The 8942-nt window shown below is 40.7% G+C and overlaps 1 protein-coding gene and 1 pseudogene across 1 annotated transcript in view; both read left to right on the top strand.

Annotated features, from left to right (window-relative positions):
- The window catches only part of LOC135572436 (uncharacterized), a 243011-nt gene that overhangs the window by 216469 nt on the left and 17600 nt on the right, over nucleotides 1–8942 (top strand). The window lies entirely within an intron of this gene.
- LOC115134767 (nuclear factor erythroid 2-related factor 2-like) overlaps nucleotides 1–8942 on the top strand; it is a 215096-nt pseudogene that overhangs the window by 201520 nt on the left and 4634 nt on the right.

Below are 8942 nucleotides of genomic sequence, written 5' to 3'. Positions count from 1 at the left end.
TTGTGTGTGTAACGATTTTTGTTGGTGGAAGGAGAGGAGGACCAAAGTGCAGCGTGGTACATATCCATAATACTTTTAATTAAGAATGAATACACAAACAACAAAATGATAAACAAACAGTTTTGACAGGTGCCACAAACACTAACCAGAAAATAATCACCCACAGCTCAAAATGGGAAAACAGGCTACCTAAATATGGCTCTCAATCAGAGACAACGATAGACAGCTGCCTCTGCTTGAGAACCATCCCAGGCCAAACACATAGAAAAAGAAAACCTAGACCTACAACATAGAATGCCCACCCACATCACACTTTGACCAAACTAAAAATAGAAACCTACACAGCAATCTACGGTCAGGGCGTGACATTTTCAAAAAATGACCAATTAAATACATTTTTATCCAACTATGTAACATAACAAATTGTGTAAAATGTAAGAGCTGTGAATACTTTCTGAAGGCACTGTGTATTTCAAGCAATGTGACAGCTTTACACACTCATTGACATTCTCTCAAACAGCTTCATGAGGAATGCTTTTCCAACAGTCTTGAAGGAGTTCCCACATATGCCAAGCACTTGTTGGCTACTTTTTCTTCACTCTGTGGTCCAACTCATCTCAAACCATCTTACTTGGGTTGAGGTCGGGTGGTTGTGCAGGCCAGGTCATCTGATGCAGCACTTCATCACTCTCCTTCTTTGTCAAATAGCCCTTACACAGCCTTGAGGTGTGTTGGGTCATTGTCCTGTTGAAAACAAATTATAGTCCCACTAAGCTCAAACCAGATGGGATGGCGTATCGCTGCAGAATGCTGTGGTAGCCATGCTGGTTAAGTGTGCCTTCAATTCCAAATAAATCACTGATTTACCAGCAAAATCACCCCCAAACTATCACACCTTCTCCTCCGTGCTTCACGGTGGGAACCACACAACCGTTCACCTACTCTGCATCTCACAAAGACACAGTGATTGGAACCAAAAATCTCAAATTTGGCCTCATCAGACCACAGGACAGATTTCTACCAGTATAATGTCCATTGCTAGTGTTTCTTGGCCCAAGAAAGTCTCTTATTATTATTGGTGTCCTTTAGAAATGGTTTCTTTGTAGCAATTTGACCATTAAGGCCTGATTCACACAGTCTCTGAACTGTCAATGTTCAGATGTTACTTGAACTTTGTGAAGTGTTTATGTGGGCTGCAATCTGAGGTGCAGCCCACATGATCATATCCTCTGCAACAGATGTAACTCTGGGTCTTCCTTTCCTGAGAGCCAGTTTCATCATAACACTTGATGGTTTTTGAAACTACACTTTAAGAAAAGTTCTTGAAATTTTCCACATTGACTGACCTTCATGTCTTAAAGTAATGATTTACTGTCGTTGCTCTTTGCATATTTGAGCTGTTCTTGCCATAGTATGGACTTTTAGAAAATAAAGTACTCTTCTGTATACCACTCCTACCTTGTCACAACACAACTGATTGGCTCAAACACATTTGGAAGGAAAGAATATTCCACAAATTAACTAATTTAACAAGGCACACCTGTTAATTGAAATGCATTCCAGGTGACTACCTCATGGAGCTTATTGAGAGAATGCCGACAGTGTGCAAAGCTGTCATCAAGGCAAAGGGTGACTACTTTGAAGAATCTCAAATATAAAATATATTTTGATTTGTTTAATACATTTTTGGTTACTACATGAATATTTAATAGTTTTGATGAGCGTCTGCGAAATGACTTAAAATGTAAATGTAATCAACAATGTAGAAAATAGTACAAATATAGAAAAACCCTGGAATGAGTAGGTGTGTCCAAAGTTTTGACTAGTACTCTATATATATATTTTAAATACAGCGTTGATGTCTTCTGGTTATTTTTGTCAAATAGCTATAATAAAATGTATTTTAACTCCCAGTGTCAGTTATTGCTAATGTCTTCCTTCACATTGTCATACACATGTAGTTTAATTATGCATGTATGGATATTGACAAATAGTGAGGAATCAAAATGTGACACCTGAAAGATGTGTATTTGTATTTGTATTTATAATGGATCCCCAAAGCAGCAGCTACTCTTCCTGGGGTCCAGCAAATTAAGGCAGTTTATACAATTTTAAAACATTGCAATACATTCACAGATTTCACAACACACTGTGTGCCCTCAGGCCTCTACTCCACCACTACCACATATCTACAGTACTAAATCCATGTGTTGCAATGCCTGATAGTGTCTGATATTCCATTTATGTCTGTAACCCATTCACTCATGTAACTTTAAAGGGGAAAACAGAAGTTGCTACATCCATTTTAGGTCTTAAAAATTAATAATATGTACATAGATTTTTGAAGAATATAACTTTTTTGTAAATGCCTCGAGCTTAGTTTAACTATCGTACCCCACCAGAACCCAAAATATAAGCTTGTTTTACGCCAATGATTTTAAACAAACACTGTTTTGCCTCAAAACATAGTTACAACTATAATGATTATATCATATATAGACGGTAAGTCCTTGCATCCAAAGCTCTGTCTGAATTTGAGAGTGATTACATTTCTCCATCCCCATCCATCAGCTTTTTACCCAAACAGTGGCATGGAGAACGCTTTGTTATTGTTTCAACTGCTGATTGGTCCATTAAAGGAGGCGTGACTCCTGAGACACATACTCAGTCATTTACTCATGGCCAATTCAAGTTATTACATGCATTTTATTCGGAATTGTCGGTTATTTTATTTAGAAGAGCATTCCCTGTGACGCTGTATGGGGAAAAACCTCTAAAGCTGCCCTGATTTGACACATTAGTGGAAAGACTATAGTGTGACTGCCTAGTCATAAAGCAGGGAATAATCATTCAAAACCTGCCCCAATAAAGTGGCAATAACGCTATCACAACAGCCGTCCAGCCATAAATATGAAGTTAATGTCCGATTTTATTGTTTAATGGGGGAAAACAACTGATACGGGAGGAAAATGTGTACTTTACCAGAATAGTTTTCTTGTTAAATTATCTACTGAGCCAAAGGGTTGATGTGGGTTGAGTCAAGGTCACTGTCTGTCCTTTTGATCCTTGCCTTGCATTCCTTTGAAACTCTTTTGTAATGGATGTTTAGCTTGTTACTGAGTCAACACCACACACTCTTGAAGCTTCATGGCCACATAATGAGCTGTGTTTGTGAAAAGAACCATTGATACCCAGAGATAGTTTTGCCGCTTGGACCCAGAACCGAGATGAAGCTTTTTAAGCCAGACATAATTGTCAATGGAAAAATTCATATTTTAGTCCTATGCTTAATCTGGGTCCAGGAAACAACCCCACAATGTCTGTGGCTCCTACTGTCATCTTGAAAATAAATGAGTTGGGACAAATCTTCAAAAATGTGTGCCTTGCTAGCAGGTGTATTCATCAAATGCATTTTGCATGATGATTGTAGAGGTAAACAGCCTAGAGAGGTTACTGCAACATTCCAGTGGCAGTCCTATGAATGAAACTGCCTCACAGGCCAAACACATGTTTGGCAGTCTACCAGCCAAATATTAGGTGTTATGTTCTTTGTCATAATCATCAAAGTTTAATATTCAGTGTAAAAATGGTAGACAATAGAATATAATAGAAATCTTATGAAACAACCAATGATATAATAACTGTGAGAGGTTCTTATATGGGTTCAGCTTTATCAAACAGAACAAATTTGTCTTGTTTCCTATTGGTCAGATTATATTTGGTCCAGTGGCAGCATTTTTGCGATTGGACTGAAATTCAAGCCTGCTGAATAATAATTATCAATCATAGAGTATCTCGGCCAATGGCTTATTATTGAGTTGAGCAGCGTCTTTCAGCCACACTGTGTGCTGCTCTCGCATATAGAAACAAAGGCTGATCAAGGACATAAAAAAAATGCTGGCTTTGTAAACTGTGCTATATGTATCTATAACTTACTTCATGCATGTAATACTCATATTTTACTCTGCTCTCTTTAGTGGATCTTGATGGTATTTGGTGGTTTAGCTAGATGCTGGTGTTGAAGGTTGCTGAAATGTACACGTGGGTGTGGAGCCATCCTGCTTTAAGAATGAGGAGAACAGCATGTATTATTCATACATCCTCGTCACACATCTCATCTGATTGAGTTGTGTTATGGCTAAAGGTGGGGGTAAGGGACAGCTGTCCACAGGGAGGGGAACAGGGGATACAATACGTGGCACAGAGAAGCTTTCGGGGTATTGTTGACACACCCTTTTTGATCCCACTTGTCTGCCTTCTGTTTGTTCGTGATGGGTGAGCATACAATATCCATCTTATGCTTTGTCAAATACGCTTTGTCAAATACGATTACGCTTTGTCAAATACTTCAGGATCCCTGCATTAAAAGGGGTTCTTTAAAGAACCCTGCCTTCAAATCAAATCAAATCGCATTTGTCACATGCGCCGAATTCAACAGGTGTAGACGTTACAGTGAAATGTTACTTACAAGCCCTTAACCAACAATGCAGTTTTAAGAAAAACCAACAACAAAAAAGTAAGAAATAAGAATAACAAATAATTAAAGAGCAGATAAGAATAGTTGGAGTAGCAGTGGTGTTGGCTGTAGTGTTGTCCTGCTATCCTCCTATCTTAACTCACTATGGTCGTTGTTCTCCTGCCAGGATATGAACTTGATTGACATCCTGTGGAGGCAGGACATTGACCTAGGTGCCGAGCGGGAGGTGTTTGACCTGAGCCTGCGGCAGAAGGAGGATGAGCTGCGCAGGCAGAGGGAACTGGAGGAGGAGAATAGGCTGCACCTGGTGAGGGAGCAGGATAAGGCCTTGCTCGAACAGCTGGAGCTGGACGAGGAGACTGGAGAGTTCATGCCCTGCCTGCTACCCAGTGAATCAGAGCTGCCCAACACAGAGGGAAACCAGGTATCTGTCTGTCTGTCTGTCTGTCTGTCTGTCTGTCTGTCTGTCTGACTGACTGACTGACTGACTGGCTGGCTGGCTGGCTGGCTGGCTGGCTGGCTGGCTGGCTGGCTGGCTGACTGACTGACTGACTGACTGACTGACTGACTGACTGACTGACTGACACTGACTGACTGACTGACTGACTGACTGACTGACTGACTGACTGACTGACTGACTGGAGAGTGGTCCCCCTCTGGAATAGGAAAGAGTAACGAGATTAGAATTTATGCTAGGGAAATGTATGTGTTCTGTGTCTTGTTTTTGAAAATTTTATTTTGATAGTGGTATACAAAAGTATCTATATCCACAGTAAAACGAGTCCTATATCAACAAAACCTGAAAGGCCGCTCAGCAAGAAAGAAGCCACTGCTCCAAAACCACCAAAAAAAGCAAGACTACGGTTTGCAACTGCACATGGGGACAAAGATCGTACTTTTTGGAGAAATATCTTCTGATCTGATGAAACAAAAAAATAATTGTTTGGCCGTAATACCATCGTTATGTTTGGAGGAAAAAGGGGAGGCTTGCAAGCCGAAGAACATCATCTCAACAGTGAAGCACGGGGGTGGAAGCATCATGTTGTGGGGTTGCTTTGCTGCAGGAGGCTTTTGCTCAATCCTATAGAACATTTGTGGGCAGAACTGAAAAAGCGTGTGTGAGCAAGGAGGCCTACAAATCTGACTCAGTTTCACCAGTTCTGTCAGGAGGAATAGGCCGAAATTCACCCAATTTATTGTGGGAAGCTTGTGGAAGGCTACCCAAAATGTTTGACCCAAGTTAAACAATTTAAAGGCAATGCTCCCAAATACTAATTGAGTGTATGTAAACTTCTGACCCACTGGGAATGTGATGAAAGAAATAAAAGCTGAAATAAATAATTCTGTCTTACTATTACGTATTTTGACATTTCACATTCTTAAAATAAAGTGGTGATCCTAACTGACCTAAGACAGGGAATGTTAAAGGGATTAAATGTTAGGAATTGTGAAAAACCGATTTCAATGGTTAATTATGTTCAAAAATAATTCAAATAACTTTTTTCGCTCATACAGCCAGTAATTTATATCTGTGTGTCTGTTTTTGTAGAACACCATTTTTTCCAGAGTGGATGGGGATGCACTTTCATTTGATGAGTGCATGCAGCTTCTCGCAGAGACATTCCCTTTCGTAGAAACCATTGAGGTAAGAGAATACACTACCAATACCTATAAACCAGAAAACATCATTCCAATCTGTTTCTCCTCTTATCAATGCATCCCCTCTAATTTCCAGTATGTGTCTGTGTATTCTAGCTCCCCCATCCTCCTCCTGCACATATCATGCCCTCCCCTTCCATTGGCAACAGTAGGCCAGATATGCTGACCTCCCAGCAGTCACCTGTGGCCCAGAACCCCATGCTCTCTGCTCTGCTGGCCCCCCACAAGGCTCCCACTGCTGTGCCTGCATCTCTGGAACCAGCTCCTGTGGATGTGGAGCAGGCCTGGATGGAGCTGCTCTCCCTGCCTGAGCTCCAGGTAGGTATGGCACAACGGAACAATTCATAAGGCCACAACAAGCCCTGTTCAGCTAGGTAATGGACACCTAACAACGAGTGGCTGCTGCAGTAGGGTGTGCGAGGACACAGCACAAGCACGCCTTTGTTAGAACAAATTTGAAAAGTAGACTTCCTGATAATTCTCTTTTATTTATGTCCTTTTCTGTTGGCATGATCTTTCTCAAACAGGTATTATTGTGCATCACACAAAATATACGTACCCCGCCCCGCATAGGCCTAAATGCAAGAAAATACATTAGCCAACTGAGTTTCTATGTTCTGAAATAGCACGCACATTAGAACTCATTGAACTCAAGTCCAGGAACGTTTACAAGCCGAACAAGCCTTATTGGAATGATGAGTTAAGAGACCTTTGATCTCTACACCGCAATGCTGAGCACTTATATCTACAGTGTAAAGATAGGAATACAAGATAACATTTTAGAAAGGATTTTAAGAAAAAACAGCATGTGTTTGATTAAAAACTGAGCCTATTCAAACAGTTATCAGAGAGGGCAGGTATTACACCTTGAGGAGAAACAGACAATAAATTCTCAACAGTTCTGGAACCAAATAAGTTGGGACCAAAACGACATAAGAAAATTCCAATGGAAGTCAGTGAAGAGCAGGGGGGCTGAAGTTCGATATTACACAGGTACTTAATGAGTGGAAGAAGGGGTTTGCAAGTTTGTTCTCAGGTAATGAAAATGTGGCATATTTTGAGGAAGAATTTTATAAAGACCCATGTTCCCTGAAAACTAAACTGGGAAATGGCAGGTAGCGGCAGCAGGTAGCCTAGTGGTTAGAGCATTGGACTAGTAACCCGGAAGGTTTTAATATCGAATCCCCGAGCTGACAAGGTAAAAATCTGTCGTTCTGCCCCTGAACAAGGCAGCTAACCCACTGTTCCTAGGCCGTTAATTTGTTATTAACTGACATGCCTAGTTAAATAAAGGAAGAAAAACACAACAACAAAAAAACACAACGTCAAACTCAGAACCCTCTTATATACTGTATTGAAATGTCAGAATGATAGTAGAGAGAATAATTTACTTCAGCTTTCATTTCTTTCATCACATTCCCAGTGGGTCAGAAGTTTACAAACACTATATTAGTATTTGGTAGCATTGCCTTTGAATTGTTTAACTTGGGCCAAATGTTCCAGGTAGCCTTCCAGAAGCTTCCCACAATTAGTTGGGTGTAACTGGTGTAACTGAGTCAGGTTTCTAGGCCTCCTTGCTCGCACATGCTTTTTCAGTTCGGCCCACACATTTTCTATAGAATTGAGGTCAGGGCTTTGTGATGGCCACTCCAATACCTTGACTTTGTTGTCCTTAAGCCATTTTGCCACAACTTTGGAAGTATGCTTGAGGTCGTTGTTCATTTGGAAGACCCATTTGCAACCAAGCTTTAACTTCCTGACTGATGTCTTGAGATGTTGTTCAATATATCCACATAATTTTCCGTCCTCTTGATGCCATCTATTTTGTGAAGTGCACCAGTCCCTCCTGCAGCAAAGCACCCCCAGAACATGATGCTGCCACCCCCGTGCTTCACGGTTGGGATGGTGTTCCTCAGCTTGCAAGCCTCACTCTTTTTCATCCAAACATGACGATGGTCATTATGGCCAAACATTTCTATTTTTGTTTCATCAGACCAGAGGACATTTCTCCAAAAAGTACAATCTTTGTCCCCATGTGCAGTTGCAAACTGTAATCTGTCTTTTTTATGGCGGTTTTGGAGCAGTGGCTTCATTGAGTGACCTTTCAGGTTATGTCGATATAGGACTCGTTTTACTGTGGATATAGATACTTTTGTACCTGTTTCCTCAATCATCTTCACATGGTCCTTTGCTGTTGTTCTGGGATTGATTTGCACTTTTTGCACCAAAGTATGTTCATCTCTTGGAGACAGAATGCGTCTCCTCCCTGAGCGGTATGGCGGCTGCGTGGTCCCATGGTGTTTATATTTGCGTACTATTGTTTGTGCAGATGAACGTGGTACCTTCAGGTGTTTGGAAATTGCTCCCAAGGATGAACCAGACTTGTGGAGGACTACAATTTTTTTCTGAGGTCTTGGCTGATTTCTTTTGATTTCCCATGATGTCAAGCAGAGGCACTGAGTTTGAAGGTAGGCCTTGAAATACATCCACAGCTACACCTCCAATTGACTGAAATGATGTCGTTTAGCCTATCAGAAGCTTCTAAAGCATGACATCATTTTCTGGAATTTCCCAAGCTGTTTAAAGGCACATTCAACTTATTGTACGTAAACTTCTGACCCACTTGAATTGTGATACAGTGAATTATAAGTGAAATAATCTGTTTGTTGGAAAAATTACTTGTGTCATGCACAAATTAGATGTTCAAACCGACTTGCCAAAATGACAGTTTGTTGACAAGAAATGTGTGGAGTGGTTGAAAAACAAGTTTTAATGACTCCAACCTAAGTGCATGTAAACTTCCGAC

Source organism: Oncorhynchus nerka, linkage group LG2 (genome assembly GCF_034236695.1).
Source record: "Oncorhynchus nerka isolate Pitt River linkage group LG2, Oner_Uvic_2.0, whole genome shotgun sequence".
NCBI classification, from domain to species: Eukaryota; Metazoa; Chordata; class Actinopteri; order Salmoniformes; family Salmonidae; genus Oncorhynchus; species Oncorhynchus nerka.
Note: the sequence above shows the minus strand (reverse complement) of the source record. Positions and strands in the feature narration are given on the sequence as shown.